Source organism: Ascaphus truei, chromosome 4 (assembly GCF_040206685.1).
Source record: "Ascaphus truei isolate aAscTru1 chromosome 4, aAscTru1.hap1, whole genome shotgun sequence".
Lineage (NCBI taxonomy): Eukaryota > Metazoa > Chordata > Amphibia > Anura > Ascaphidae > Ascaphus > Ascaphus truei.
In genome coordinates this window covers 92546309-92563710 of record NC_134486.1, presented here as the reverse complement: position 1 = coordinate 92563710, position 17402 = coordinate 92546309, and positions in this window count along the sequence as shown.

Below are 17402 nucleotides of genomic sequence, written 5' to 3'. Positions count from 1 at the left end.
TGTACTTTTCAACACCCGACCTTACACCTGCTGTACAAACCAAAGTTTCTGAATGCCTCTCTGCTATATCATCCTGGATGGCCCTCCGCCACCTTAAACTCAACATGGCTAAAACAGAGCTCCTCATAATTCCTCCCAAACCTGGCCTTACTACCTCCTTCCACATTATTGTTGGAACTACCATCATACCATCATTCACCCAGTAGCCCAAGCACGCTGCCTAGGGGTCACACTCGACTCCTCTCTCACATTCGCCCCTCACATTCAAAACATTTCTAAAACTTGCCGCTTTTTCCTCCGCAATATAACAAAGATACGCCTTTTCCTCTGTTGCTCGACTGCTAAAACTCTGACTCAGGCCCTCATTCTCTCCCGTCTTGATTACTGTAACCTCCTGCTGTCCGGCCTTCCTGCCTCTTCCCTGTCTCCCCTACAATCTATCCTAAATGCTGCTGCCAGAATCACTCTACTCCTTCCTAGATCTGTCTCAGCATCTCCCCTCATGAAATACCTCTCCCGGCTTCCGATCAAATCCCGCATCTCACTCTCCATTCTTCTCCTCACTTTTAAAGCTTTACATTCTTCTGCCCCTCCTTACATCTCATCCCTAATTTCTCGTTATGCACCATCCAGACTCTTGCGTTCTTCTCAAGGATGTCTTCTTTCTACCCCTTTTGTATCTAAAGCCCTCCCTCTCCTTAAACCTTTTTCACTGACTGCCCCACACCTCTGGAATGCCCTTCCCCTCAGTACCCGACTAGCACCCTCTCTATCCACCTTAAGACACACTTGCTTAAAGAAGCATATGAATAGCACTGTGGATATTCTGAACACATGATAGATAAGCTTGGCCCCCTGCAGACGCACTTACCAGAACTCCCTCCTACTGTCTCTGTACGTTCTACCTACCAACTAGACTGTAAGCTCCTCGGGGCAGGGACTCCTCTTCCGAAATGTTACTTTTATGTCTAAAGCACTTATTCCCATGATCTGTTATTTATATTATCTGTTATTTATTTGATTACCACATGTATTACTACTGTGAAGCGCTATGTAGATTAATGGCGCTATATAAATAAAGACATACAATACAATACAATATATAGTCATGAGGAAAATACTACAGGACCATGTTCAGTAATTTACATCATCAATGGGGTTGGACAGTGTTAAGTGTTTTTTCTCTTCAGAAAAACCCATGTTATCTCTCTATATCCCCTCCAGCAAACCCCTTATTAACTGTGTCTCGCCTCAGAACAACCCACATTATCTCTCTCCTCCAGCAAAACCCATATTATCTCTTTCCACTCCAGCAAAACACATATTATCTCTCTCTCTCCTCCCTCCCCTTTCCATAATATCTCCCCTCTCCATCCAAACCATATTATATCTCTCTCCCCTTTCAGTAAAACCCAAATTATCTCTCTCCTCTCTTTTCCAGCATGCCCATATTATTTCTCCTCTCCAGAAAACCCCATAATATCTTTCTTCCGCACAACAAAACCCATATAATCTCTCTCCCCTCTCCAGAAAAACCCATATTCTATCTCTCTTCTCTCTTGCCGCTCCAATAAAACCAATCTTATCTCTCTCCTCTCCAGTAAAACTGATATTATCTCGCTACCCTCCAGCAAAACACATATTGTCTCTCACTTACTATTCTCCAGCAAAGCCTATATTATTGCTCTCTATCCCGCAGCGAAACCAACATTCTCTCTCTCATCCCTACAACAAAATCCATATCATTTGACTTTCCCTTCCAGCAAAACCTACGCTACAGTATCTCTCTCTCTCTCTCTCTCTCTCTCTCTCTCTCTCTCTCTCTCTCTCTCTCTCTCTCTCTCTCTCTCTCTCTCTCTTCTCTCTTCTCTCTTCTCTCTTCTCTCTTCTCTCTTCTCTCTTCTCTCTTCTCTCTTCTCTCTCTCCTCTCCAGCAAAACCAATATTATATTTTCCTTAAAGGAAAGAAATCAAATGTTACTTGATTGGTTGGGGTGTACCATGTGATTCCCTTCCTTTAAGGTGACGTTATAGCACCCAAAATAAGGGAAGGAATCATATGTATTGATAGTATACAGTATAGTATCACCAATAGTATTGATAGATGTACCATGTGATTTTATTAAGTTTGATTGAGAAGTCCTTCTCGGCCAAACTGATGGATGTTCACATAGTACATCCACCAATCTGATTGATGGATGTACCATGTGGCTTTCAAATGTGATGTCATAGGCCTTATATAAATCCTGTCACAACACATTTGCCAGGAAATGGGCAACCTAAAATAAACCCCCCACTAAATAAAATAGATGACATTGTAATAAAAACAAACATTTGGCAAAAAATGCATTGATTGTTAATGTGTTTATCTATGCCCTGAAAGTGGCATAGATACACTGGCGACACACTTTATTTGAGCTCGGCTAGTCCCACGAATTCGGGTATACCCGGGTGTATTGAGGTTTGTGACTGTTTTCTGCCAGAGTGCATTGGGTTATTTTCCAGGCAGGGATTGAAGCATTTTATTCCCGCTGGCTGCAATACTGCACAGTATATATATATATACTGCATTACAATTCATGAATTTGTGCCATCTGGTAGACACGCGAAGCATTGCAGCCTATTAAATCCTAATCATTATCATTTAACAGATCAGCCGCCCGTCAGCCAGGCATGAACCCAGGCTGGGAAGGCAAACGCAACGGGGCTTGTCAGAGGTGAGGAGCGGCGCATTCCAGGTATCTGCCAGGTACATACTGGGTATTTGCTCGAATAAAGTGTGTCGGTGCAGTAAACACATTACCAGTCAATGGGCAACCTAAAAAAATACAAAATTAAATAAAATACAATCAATCTGTTTCTTACCTTTGCCAGGATGAACATTCAGCCTCCTCTTGCTCCACAACGCAATGATCCTCAGAAGCATGATGTTAAGTAGTCCATGATCCTCAATTGCTTGAAGAGGAAGCCCAGTAAGTAGTTCTTGTTTCTTTTTCCTTTACTTCGTCATTCGTCATTACCTTAGCAGTTTTAACTGATAAGTAATGAAGGGGTTAAGTCCTCCCGTAACCCTGCCAGTAGGCTTAGACACCCACCACGAGCCAAATATCACCTTCACACACCTAACCCCAACAAACAGGGCACTGATATATAACCCCTTCATTACCTTAGTGGTTAGCCGCTAAGGTAAAGAAGCTGCCTGTAAATGTTTTTTTTTATTACATAGGATGGAATCAGGGGTTCTAAGGAGCTGATATTAATTGGGGCAGCTCCAGAAACACCCTGCCTCAAACCAATGTAGTAAAAAAAAAATTTCTTCAGAGTCACATTGCAGATCTAATTTTGCCATCCTTCAGGTGGCGACATCAGAAACTGCGAGTTGCAGCCGCAATGTGAATCTCGGAGCTACCTGACCAGCTTGATATTTAAAAAATGTGAGTTTGAGCATTTTTTGAGCTACCGTTCAGTTTGAGATTGCGAGAGTTCTACCGATCGGGAAGAAGCCGTTTTCTAGCAAATTTGGCACATTATCAAATCTTTCTGATTAGATACACTTGCAAATTTGCTAGAAAAGTGCTCAAAACTGTTGATACAGTAAGTCACTTATCGAAGTTTACTGAATAGGCCCCATAAACTCACTTGTACGAGCAAATTTGTTGTGTATGTCATTCAATGTATGTGAGTATGTACGTGTATGTGTATGAAAGTGCATTTAGAGAATTAATGGCATTGTGTAGAACAGCAATTAAGGAGGCACTAAGAAATGGGACATTAGAAACAGCACTTTTCACAAAAGGGATACCAAATTTCAACATTGGCATATGATCATAGATCATGTGAGACCGCTAAGAAGGTGAGAAATTAATTTTTATGTGTAGAAGTCATGTGGATACACTTCTTGGACACAATTTTACAATGGGGCTTCAATGAAAGTCTCAATTGGGGGGGTTTCCTCAGCAATGACTACAGTAACTTTACCCCAAATAGTTGTATTTTTACAATATACTCTATACTGTGTGTCTAATATACCATGCAGCAATGTCTCCTAATTACAGTAAGTAGGAGTAAATTTTGTCATAGATTGACCAGTTCCTTTCAGCCGAGGAATTCAACAGATCAGTCTCAAAAAGTCAAATCCATGCGGCGGATTAGTGTTCCCAACCGGAAAAACTGAATTATTATAGGGGGAGAAGGAGCCGAGAAGGAGTATAAATAGTGGTACAGCCTCAAACTGAAGCCATTGTGTTTTAGGCATTGCGGGGCTTAGCTGTGGGTTGTTTAGGCATTTGCTGCTGTATTACTGTAGCTCAAACATGTATATGTTATTTACTCAATACAAATTGTATTTTAACCATTAACCTATGAGCAGTTGAACTGACTCCTGTATGTGGGTGTCCAGTATCCACTCCTGGGCTGTGGCCAGCCTGCAATTAGTGATCTGTGCTCCTGTACTGTTTCTGTGTCTAGTAAATTAATTAGCAGTATATTAATATTTAATAATTAAAATATTAATAAGAATTCTGTCAATTATTTTCAAGGAGGGTTAAATTCATACAGATTCAGATTTCTGATGGAGGATTAGTCCCCCATCTTTTTATTTTTTGTTACAATCCGATATCGAATTCGATATAAAAGCAGTGTGTGGACTAGATTTACTTTAAATCCGACATCAGATTATTTAAAATCCGAGAAACCGAGCTTTATGGATGGATTTTAAATAATCCGCACAAATTAAAATTGGCAAAATAAAAAATTGCATTTTAACGCACAAATCGGACTTTGAATTAAAAAAACAGGCAAAATTTGGGAAGGGGATTTGAGCCAGTGCTCCCATCTATAGAATTCAGTACTCATTATGCAATCTGGGTCTATATTCAACTATAATTGATAAAGAACTGATCTATCATTGTCATTCATTGTGGCTGTAATTGTCTGAAACATGGGGACAGGCTCCACGTGCTCGTCTGAAACCTCTGTGTGGTCTAAACCTTGGGGAGTATGCAGTGTAATACCTACCTCTGCTTTGGTCATGGGGCACCTCTAATTAAGTTGAATGTATATACAATGTTGTTGACAAAAATGCTCACTGTTTTTCCATGCCATTTATCATGACGATAATCATCTTGTCGGCATGCACGGCCCAGTTATGCTTGAGAAAATGCTTTTCTATGCCTCTACAATGCGCTGATATATTTACAGCTAAGATGTGTGATACACCGTCCCTCACTATCAGTACCACTAATTGTGGCCGTTTGAGAAGTTTTCTCTCTAGTTAGCCAGGTATTTATAGTTTTTATATATACTAAATCTAGTTTAAACTGTAGACTTTCACTGAATATCCCATATTGTGCGAGTGGCACGCCTAAGCTTTATGACATGAAATTTTACATTGCATTTCTTCTAACTAAGGAATTCATGGATGCTATAAATGTGTCTGTTGAAATGTACTCTATTGGACATCTACAGTATCCTGCATGAATCAATTTGCCTGTGATATTTTCTATCTTAAATTTGCAGTGATTAAAAGGTTCTTTTTTATTAGCAGACACAGTATTTGTTGATTTGTGCCTTCAATGCCTATATGCCTATTGCACAATATAATATGGGGGTGTTTTTGTTTCAATATCTCCTCGGTATAGTACTTTAATGCCTCAATGTTTATTATGTGATCAGCTCCTAGTGAGTTTAGTTATGTTATATGTTTTTATTTAGGTACAACACTAGATGGCTCACATTTTTTTTATACATACTCATGGTTGCATTTGTTTTTTTGTTCACTAACGGTGTTTCCCTGGTAACTTGGTTACCATACACAGGTGAGCAGTTTCTAGATGCCCACTTGCTTGGTTTCCAGTGACACCAGTGATTTGCGCACCTTTTTTCAGTATGAGGGTTGGGGATTATATAAGGTTTCTCACTGTCAGATTTTTTTTATCTTGAGAAAGGTTTCTTATAAAGACTAACATTTTGATGCAATAAATACAACTTTTGCATTTGATTTGATATTGTGAGTTGATAACTTCTATAAAATAATTATATATATATAAATATATATATATATATATATAATATAATATACGTATTTTCCCATTTAAAAGCAAATCTATGTACTGTATATGCAAAAAGTGAGCGAGAAAAAGATGGTGTGTTCATACTGTTCCAAGAGTCAGTGCTGTTTGGCAAACCAGTCCACATGTTCAAGAAGTAATTTACTGCACACATGTTGCAAAATGCCCATGCAGTTCTTAAAGTCTTATCCACTACTTCTGTGAGCCATCATATTATGCTGTGTAACCTGGAAATAATGTAAAATGGAGGGTTGGCCCCAATTCCCCATCAAATTTAGAATTAGTGAGGGTAAAACTTTAACCTCAAGGTAATGTATCAGCCTATATGAAAATAGACTCGGTATTAGCCTAGATACAGCTAAACCCCCTTATAACGCTGTGCTTGGGGTCCAAAGAATCACATCGTGCTATAAGAGGACCGCGTTAGAAATAATGTACAATTGTATACATTGTACAATAAAGTATTTAAGATACCAATAATCGTGTTGTAAAGTATTCATAAATACAAAAATTGGGAGCCATGCTTGTATCGCGTTATAAACAGATTTTCATTGTATCGGATTGCGTTATAACGGGGTTGAGCTGTACTACTATTTATTTTCCTCAACAGATACAGTATTTAAGAGTATTGATTTAATATGAGATAGTGCGCATGATGAACACATGAAGAAATATTTGGCGCACATTTGTTCTAAATTTGTTCTTCTGAAAATGTTCTTCCATATCATTGAAATTGCAAGTTTATTCTAGCATTCATACTCAAAACCAGAGACAGAACATGAAACACAGACAGAGCCACATCTCAAGGGTCCCTGGTAATGTACAGGTTAATAAAAGCTTCAATCAGACTTAGAACTATGCAACTAATTTTGACAGATTTATTATAAATCATTCTTCCTGGTAATGCACAGGTTATTAAGAATTTATATTAGTGTTAGGGACCCTTGAGATGTGGTCTGCCGTGTAGTGGCTCAGGGGCTTCCAACACTTTGGCCAAAATGTTAAACTAAAAGACCATTTTATTTAATAGATATCTATACATATATATTTAGGCACTGTACCGTGTATAAGTTTCACTGGATGTGCACTGAGCTCTGTCTGTGTTTCATGTTCTGTCTCTGGTTTTAAATATATATTGCCATGCTCAGTAGCACTCCTCTGTGACACTTATATGCTTATATATATGTTGTGGTTATTTTGGGGGTTCAATATGAGCATGTAGGTGTCCTGTATGTTGTACAATTCTTGTTCAGCTGGTCTTAGCTGATTGGAGGGTGGCAACCTCCTACCTAATTGAAGCTCACCCCCTCCCACTCTTAAATGGTTAAAAGCTCACTCCATAGCATCTCCCACTCTCAGGGGAACTTGCTTGCTTGCAGTATGATTGTGACAAATCTAATACAGAGTGCTTTTCCTGGTAATGTACAGGTTAATAAAAGCTTCAATCAGACTTAGAACTCTGCAACTAATTTTGACAGATTTATTATAAATCATTCTTCCTGGTAATGCACAGGTTATTAAGAATTTATAATAGAGTTAGGGACCCTTGAGATGTGGTCTGCCATGTAGTGGCTCAGGGGCTTACAACACTTTGGCCAAAATGTTAAATTAAAAGACCATTTTATTTAATAGATATCTATACATATATATTCAGGCTCTGTACCATGTACAGGTTTCACTGGATGTGCACTGAGCTCTGTCTGTGTTTCATGTTCTGTCTCTGGTTTTAAATATATATTGCCATGCTCAGTAGCACTCCTCTGTGACACTTATATGCTTATATATATGTTGTGGTTATTTTGGGGGATCAATATGAGCTTGTAGGTGTCCTGTATGTTTTAGCATTCATACTCCCATAACATATATTATCAAGAAATAAAGTTAGCTTTAAATACCTTTTTAAAAGTTTGCTAATTATAAAAGATTTTTGCATTTATACAATTTGAATGTAAGTTTCCCGGTTGATTGGTAACGACATTAAAAAAAAATGTTTTATATTAGTTGTAGGCAATCCAAGTAGCTTAAAAAAAAGTTTTAATATATGCAGCCTTTGATTACCTTTATTGAAAACGAATTACCTAAGTTGCCGATCGATTACTTCTCTCGTGATTGATCAGCAAAATCCTGCTTCACAGGGTTCACTAAACGGTTGCCTTCCAGTTTCAAATCAATCCTTCAGTCACTGTAACTCAGCAGCTACAATTCATTCTTATATTACTAAGGTAACATTGACTATTGATACAGTTTAAAGCTCAAACTGCTGGGAATATTGGCAACAAATGATCACAAACAGGAAAGTGTTACAAAGATCATGCACTGCTGGGGAGGTGAGCTTAATCGGGGGTGCACAAACTGGGGGGGGGGTTGTGTCATATTACGTCATATAAGGATGTTGCTGATGCCGGAGAAATGGTGGGGGGGAGGGGGAAGCAGGGGAGGAGAGCAGGCAGGGGGGCACAAAGACAAAAGTTTGTGCATCCCCGGTTTAATACATGCTATGGAAGTCAAAGGATGCTCAGTATTTTAAAACTCATTAAAAATGGCATAAAGAATTGAATTTTAAAATCAAAAAGGAAGTAATTATAATCTAATACTACAGAACTGATTTATTTAAAGACACACATAGAATATTGCTTGGATTGCTCCTTTAATATAAAGAATTTGAATGGGGTCATATGTACTAAGTGGTGCTACTGTAAGTAGAGATGTGCAAAATGTGCGCTAAAGTTCACAAACTAGGAGATATTTGTATGATTTTTTTGTGAACAGTTTTGCAAGGCATATTTGAAGACATTTGCACAACCTGACATTTTTGTGTTTTTTCACACATTCTAATTTTTTGAGCATGTGCATGAAATTAAGATACATTTGCAAAACAATTTGAAGAAGCACATTTGAAGACATTGAAACATCTCTAATGCTAAGCCATAAGGCACAGTACAGCCCAAACACTTAGCACCCCAAAGTCAATGGCAGTTAATGTAGGATTGCAGTGTGATAACCTACTGTAAAGGTGCACTTAGTGAATCCCAGCATAAGTAACTATATAACGTATGTAAAGTATATCAGACTAATGGACCAACATATATAAGAGTTTTGTAACTGGCAAAAATGATAAGTCTAAAATCCTGGCAATGATTGCTTACTCCAACTATTACAAAATACAGTAATTATTTCTTATGTGGGTTCACTGCTCCAATGAGCAAGTTAAAAGGTACAGTAAGATGGAAGTTGCACCATATTTTAAAAATGACAAAGGGCACCTCTTTTGCTAAGGCATGTGCATATAATTTCTTATAATTACTGTACATCTGAAAGTTAGGCACCCACTTTTTTAATTACTCATTTACTTTTAACTATGTTTAATGCTTTCTTCTACATGCTAATATTATAAAATATAACAAAAGACAAAAAGCCTCAGTGCTACATCAGATATTACAAATCATATAGTTAAATATGTATCTGTTTTTCTCCATAAGTGAGGGTGAATTTCTTCAATCCTTTGGCCAAAGCATTTTAAGCTTGCAAACCCTGCCAAGGTGTCTGCTATTTTGCAAGTTCTAACACTATTGTACCTGCTTAAAGCTTTCAGAACCTCTCTAATGGATGGAGAACTGTCTTAATTGACTGGTCATTCACAGGTGCATAACACATTTGTTTTCATTCACAACCAGGCAATCTGGCATTGATAATGTACTGTACACTTGACTAGACTATTTTTTTGCAATCATGCAAAGTTAGAGTATGCTATATCAACAGTTTTATTCAGTGAGTTGAGCGGTTTCTTCAAATCCAAACCCCACCAAACATCGCTACTTTGAGCATAATTTACACAGAGGCTCGGGTTGGCATGCTGGGCCCAAATAAAAAAAGAGGCAAAACCTTGTTCTTGTTTCTCAGTTGACTCGGATCCCTCAGGCGATCGATCGTCATCGATGTTATATTCTCAGGGTTTTCGGTGCTGACCCGAACCTTCGCTGGGAGTCAGGTGCAGAGCCAAGAGGAAAGATGCCAATTCCTCAGGATAATGAAGGGAGACCTGTCTGCCTCTGTAGTTTTACCACCATCGCCGCATGAGCCGTGCCAACACGGGGCGGAGACCAGAGGCGGGACCAGCAGGAAAGGAGGCGGAGCGAGAAGTGCTACAACACTACATAACCATGATGTCACGGCAGGGGTGGAGACCAGAGGCGGACCTGCAGAGGTAGAGGCAGATCAATGGACATGACTGCGCTGCATAATTGTGACATCAGGCATGGGGCGGGACCGAGAGGCGGGGACCGCAGACCACTGAGGAGACCATGCAGCGCGCGCGTGCTGCGCGCCAAGACAGGAGGGACAAGAGCGCACCTCATGCCCAGGAACCAAAGAGGACCACGCAGAACCCGTGTGCCACACATAAGTACTGCCGTCAGGTTGCCACTCTTGAGTGCCATGGTAGTCCAATGGGCGGGTGAGGATTAAAGGGGCAGGAGCAGCAGAACGGTGAATCCTCACACTTTGGTTGTGTATTGGTGGAGTCTTAGGACTACATCTCTGCTTCTTTTGAGGTCTTCGAATCTCGGTCCAAGGGCTCTGTGAGCTCTGTCCATCATAAGATCGCCATCTTGCTACTGGAGGGCAATTAACGTAAACAGTCTCTTAAGATATGGATGGAGGGCTTCTGTGGAGACCGATTCAGGAACATGGCGGATTCATAAATTCTGCCTTCGCTCTCTGTTCTCCAGGTCATCCATAACATCCCTCATGGATTTTATTTCTTCATTGAGACTCAGGACTTCATCGTCCGTGTTTACTTGATTTTGTAAAGAGATGTCCATTTTACTTTCAAGCTCCATAGTTCTTTTAGCTAATAATGAAACTTCGGCTTTAAATTCCTTTACTGCTCTATCCATCGTTAACTGAAAGCTTAATTGCATCTCTTTTAACATGTTCAGGAAGTCCCGTTTAGTTATTACTGTATCTCCGTCAGACGTGGACAGTTCACTATCAAAAGCAGCTCCCACCTCACCCCCCTCACTTGCTCACCCCCCTCACTCTGTTATTGTTTTTTTAGGGTAGCCTTTCTGTTGGGGATATTCCGTCTGGGTCCATACCTTGTCTCTCTCCCCTGTTGTCCTCCATGTGTGCGCGCTCCCATGCACAGAGCTCAGTGGCGCCATCTTTCTCCGTCTTCCTCTCTGATGCCGCTTGCTGCCCATGGCTAAAACGGGAGAAATCCGGGGTCCTCGTCCTCGGCACCTTCTTGGTGGTCATCCCTGTCTGCTCCCCCAACCCACTGGACATCCTGCAGGGCTAACCGAGGCAGCGATCGGGTGTTTTTAAGGTAAATACTTGGCGGGGTGCACAGAGCTTCCTTAGCTTGCGTGCACCCACGTTGACGTCATGGGCGCGCCCCTGCAAGGTTAGTTTTTAGAAAATTACATATAGTTACATAGTTACATAGTTACATAGTAGATAAGGTTGAAAAAAGATGTACGGCCATCAAGTTCAACCTATGCTAAATTACTCTTGAAGCAGGTGGACCTGGTTTGTATCCTAGTGTCAGTGCTCCCGAAGCAAGTCATTTTATTTCCCTGCTCCTCTGATGAAAAGAAAGAAGGAAGGGGATACAAAATAATAAATACTATAGCTTTGCTACATCTGTACGAGGTAGGTGATTGATGAGGAATTGACCACAACAAATTTGAAAAAATAATCAGGGATTGAGGCAATAAAAATTCCAACGATTATATTTCAATGGGCACAACAGCCAAAAAGGAAGAAAAAGACAGGTCCTGTAAAGCGTTTCTCTCTGTGGGGGAGCTTTTTCAAAGAGTGGCTGTACTGGATCATTATATATTATGGACTGCCCACTCATTAAGGTTCCAAATTTGCATTTTTCTGGACTTTATTAATTGTATATGTTTGCACCAATGCATTATTGCCTATTGGATTTGCCAAAGTTTGTGTAGCATCGCTAGGGACACTTGTCCCATTTTTCCCTACATCTGTACAACACTATTATTATTAATATTATTTAAAACAATGCAAACCACATTGAAGAGTACAGAATTGAATGTGTTAGTGAACATTTAATACTTAAATCTAAAAATAGTAAACCTGAAAATATATACCAAATTCCCTATAGTTCTGCTAACAAATGAGATGATAAAATATTGACTTATTTTTAATTATGCATAATATACACTACTTCACATATTAACTATATCTCATGTTAACAGAGCAGATCCTAAAAGTTATTGTGTGGCATTTCCTTTGTTTGCAATCAATTTTCATACACTGTACATTTTTCAAAGCTAAGGCCGGTATTATGTCCCCCCTCAGCAGTCTGCTTTTTTCTGTAGGCTATGGAGGAAGTATTTGATAGTTCTGCAATTATGATAGCAATGCATCTCATTTTCATGCAGGCAATTTTTATTAGATTCATAAAATTTTAGATTGTTTTTGTATGAAAATGCACTTTCTAGATTACATCATAAATGTTGAAATATTTCTCAGAGTGATAGGAAGTCAGATTTGTATGAAAGCACTGCATAATGGAATTATAGGTGGCAACATTCATGTCACATTCTATGTTTTTTTTCTTTCTTATTTTTATTGCTGTTAAAATTGTATCCATCTTTTCTTTAACTGATTTCCATATAAAATATTATGGTAACTGCAGTTTGATTTCAAGCTGTTTTTGGTAGAAATTGGTATTTGAAGTAGCTCGATTTTTAGTTGAATTTAACAGATAAAGTATCTTGCTTATTAATATTTTAATCATGAATTTTCAAACTTTTTTTTTCAGTTTTAAGCATCCCAGTATAAGATTTCTGGAAGACCTCTATAGTGGGCTTACCAATTATAAAACAGCACACAGTCAAATAAGCCTGCTCTATCATGGCAATATAGACTATTCGTATTCCATTTTACTAATAATGGAATATTCTAGTATGACAGAGTTCCAATTTATCATGAGTAACAAGGTTTTAGAAATGATTATTCACATTACTTTTAAATAACTTTGAATTTGTTCTGAATTAAAAAAACTAAAAAACAATGGGCTATATAGGTATCAATGTTTTTTGATCCATGGACTTCATTTTATTAACCTTTTTTAATTTTACTTCAGTGTCTTAGCCAAACTATGTTTACACCAACGCACACCAGTCTACTCAGGATTCAGGAAACACATCCTTCCATCACCTTTTATTTTTTTGTAACAAACTGGGAGCTCAAACCCACACTGATTTATCACCTGAAACCTCAGAGTCAGAGTATATGGAGATCTAGTTTTCTGACAATTTTGAGGAAAAAATATATTTTGTAGCGTCGTAGTGCGTTGCCAGAAAGTGAATGGATAAATCGGGTGTTGTTATAATAGTATGTAGAAGTCTTATTTATTAAACAATGTGAACGGTCCTGCTCCAATCCAAAATAAGGGCTTAGGTACTATGTGTTGCAAACATATTTGGCATACAATTGATGCACAGAAATCTCAATTTGAATTGCTCATGTGTGTGCCTATGTGCTAACCTTATTTTCCCTGTTATTACTTTTAGCATCGAAAATCATTTTAGTCCAATATTTAGTTACACAAAAATGTAATCTGCATGGTGCACAGACGTTAATGGTGTATACTAAAAAAAAAATGCATCTGTCCTACAAAAAAAGGCCACCATGTTGAACTTTGCATATATCCAAAAAGTCTGTCTATATTGTTAGCGCATAATTAAGTGGCTATGTATCATTCAAAGATGTATTTGACACAGCAGGGATGTTTCTTTTATACAGGTTAATAACATGTTTTATTATTTTAATAACATTACTATTATACATGTTATTACAATAGTAATTTAAATTTACAGACACTAGTTATAAATTTAAAAAACACAGAATTCTGTGTTAACTTAAACTGTAGAAATAGCTGTAAGGAAAGAAAGAGAACTTGGTACTGTATAAGCACTCCAATCCTGTAATTGTAATCATAAAGTATTCCTCAACTTAAATGGCATTGGTGGAGGCAGGTACTCAGGTGGGGGCAGATTGGAGTGATACATGAAAATATGGTATCAAATATTATGAGACAGATTTGCTTAATGCATAGTGGTTTTTAATAAAGTTAAAAAGTAGTGGTACATGTAAGGTTCTTTGATCCTAGGTGCGCTCAGCGCGCCCTTCGCTTACCCCAGCCCGTGACCGGGTGTTCCACTTCTCCTGCCTCCTGCAACACATCTCGCCTGCCGGCGAATACCAGTATTCCTTCTAGGGGCGCGCGTGGACCATACTCTGCACTAAATGTCATCCCCGCTGGCCCCGCCTCCAGGCTACGCTTGCACGGTGACGCCACCATCACGCAGCACGCACCCACTATGCGTGGCACTCGCACACGTGTGCAGAACCTTCCTCTCTCCTCTGCTTTTACTACACCTGTTGCTGATTCCTCTGCCTATGTACTGTATACACCTGTGCTATCTCTCCAGCCAACCACAGCGAGGCATACTCCTGAATATGCTCCAACCTCATTGGACAATCTCCCTTTATATGCTCAGCTGCCACACTGGCAAATTGGCTGAGCATAAACCTTCCTGCTAGCGAAGTGTTCACTGCTGTCTTGCCTCCACAGTCTTGTCCTGCTCCTTGTTCCTTGTTCCTGACCTTGGCTACTCTTCCTGACTCGGCCCTTCTGTTCTCCTGACCTCGGCTACGTACGACCATCCTCACCTATCCAATACTGACCTCGGCAAAGTACCTCCTACGATCCGCTTCTCTCCAACACCGACCTCGGCAATTATTACTGACCATCTAGACCTCTCCTACCCCAACCCAGCTACCTCGACCAATCTACACTCCAGACGCGCCCACGCAGCTGTGGGTTGGTGTTCTATCAAATCCCCACTTCGGCCTCACAGTCACGCCTTGTTTGTGGTGAGCACTCCGTTACATACCAATCCTTAAGGCACTTCACTTACAACTTTAGCCCAACCTGAACACGTTCCATTTATGACAACTCTCTGTTTTCTATCCTTCCTACAGTTTTCAATCAAGGTGCAGTAATGCCCGTTCTCCTGGTTGATGCTTTAATAATTTTGGTCACGTAATTGTCTCTTAGCACCCCCCAAAACCTGTTTCCTTTAGTAGTAAGGTTAATCTCTAATCTCATTGCTCCAGTCTATGTCCAGATAATTAAAATCACCCATTATGAAAACATGACCTTGTTTTGCTGCCATCTCGATTAATTACACAGATATTTTGTGGTTTACAGCATTTCCAAAGAAACATTACTTTGTACTGTTACCTCCACTGCAAATTTCTATCCATTAAAGCCTCTACATTTACATCAATCCCTTCGTAAGTAAGTTCCCTTATAATAGGTTTAATTTTTTTTTTCCTCGGAGCAGGGACTCCTCTTCCTTAATGTTACTTTTATGTCTGAAGCACTCATTCCCATGATCTGTTATTTATATTATTTGTTATTTATATGATACGTATTACTACTGTGAAGCGCTATGTACATTTATGGCACTATATAAATAAAGACATACAATACAATACAAATTTTTGGTTCAAAATATAAACATACTCCACCACCTCTTCTTTTTGCTTGATACCTGCAAAAAAGGGAATAACCATCAAAATGAACCTCCCAGTCATGAGTTTTATCCCACCATGTTTCAGTAATATCTATGGTATCACATTACTCCCTTCTAGCTATTAATTCAAGCTCCCCCATTTTATGTCAGGTTTCATACATTAGTAAGGATGCACTTACGTTTGTTACCAGTCTGTAGCATTATTATCTCATCTGCTGCTGCCTTTCAACTCCAATTAAATGTAATCATTGGATGTTTACTAGTATTATCTGTATTTAATATGGGTACCTCCTTGCTTGTCAAACTCCCACTTCCCCCCACTTCTCCATGACCCGTGGCTAGTTCCTTTAGTACCTTGGAACCAACTCTCAGGAATATGGAAAAGCATACAGGTTTTAAACCTCTAATACAAACTATGTACCCCTTAGCTATGCTAATTCTGTACATCCAAGCTGAGCAACATGCAAACGTATAGTATGTAAATTGTGTAATTGGAAGTACTGTAATAGCAGGAAACATAATCATTTGAATAGAACTTCAGGGTATTATAAGGGTGGCTAAATCTGTACTGTATGTCTAATTATATTCTTTCAAATATATCACATTATCTTTGTATTTCTTATCTCTTATAAAGACATTCATGTTACATTATTTACTCCACCTCCAAGTTCATTATCAAGTAAAATGATAAAATACTGTACACATATACCTTATTTAAAGGGGTAATGCAACCTCACAGGTTAAATGTAGAGAGTGACTCCTTAAAATAAATGCAGATGTACAGTAATATTTAATGCTTGTGTACTCCTTTGATTACATATAAGTTATTAACTATTTGAGACAGGCTTGTCTATCACATCTTTAGATCCGTACTAACTGAGACGTAGGGCCTCATGCAGTAAGCGCCGATAAGGCTTTTATCAGCATTTTCCCGCCAAAATTGGATTTGAGATTCAGTAAGCGCCGATAAGTGCTCAAAATCGGCAGTTTTTCTTGCCGAAAAAAAGTTATCGGCATGCGGCTGCCGATAACCCACTTATCGGCATTTTTTTAAATCGGCTGTATGCAAGTAGCCCCGATCAGCTTATCGGTGCTGATCGGCACTCAGAAATGGAGATTTCATCGGCAATTGGTCCCGCCTACAAAAGTTGGCAAGTTGGAGGGGAGAAGGATCGGCAAGGTAGCCGGGACGGCACTTAGAAATAAAACCTCATCTCTACATCAATGGAGTCAATGGAGCGGGGACTTATAACATTATAGGACTGTTTACGTTCTATTGCTCATAATAAAAATGTGCTTGGCATTACAGTGTCGAGGTCATTCACTTCATCGTGTCAGCGCTTACGTTTATTATTGGCAGAACATTGTACTTTTCTATGTTATGATGATTTGCGTGTCACATTAGTCTTAATGTTATGATGTGTCAATGGAAAATCCTATACTCAACTCTTAAAGAACAGGTCACATAATATGAAACATGTTACTTAAGTGTGCTTCAATTTATTATATGATGTAACAGATTTCACACATCTAACAGATCCAGCGTATAGTAATGTTGGTATACATTACAGAATGCTTTGAATGTGTAACGCATGATCAAATGTAAATGTAGCTGTTTGTTTTCATGTTTACATGTACTTTGTGACCTCCCTCTTTTGATGACGTCCGCAATTGGACACTTAATAACATTGAATGTTTACATTGTACATGATGCATTAGAATCACTTCATGCTAACTTATACACACATCTATAATAG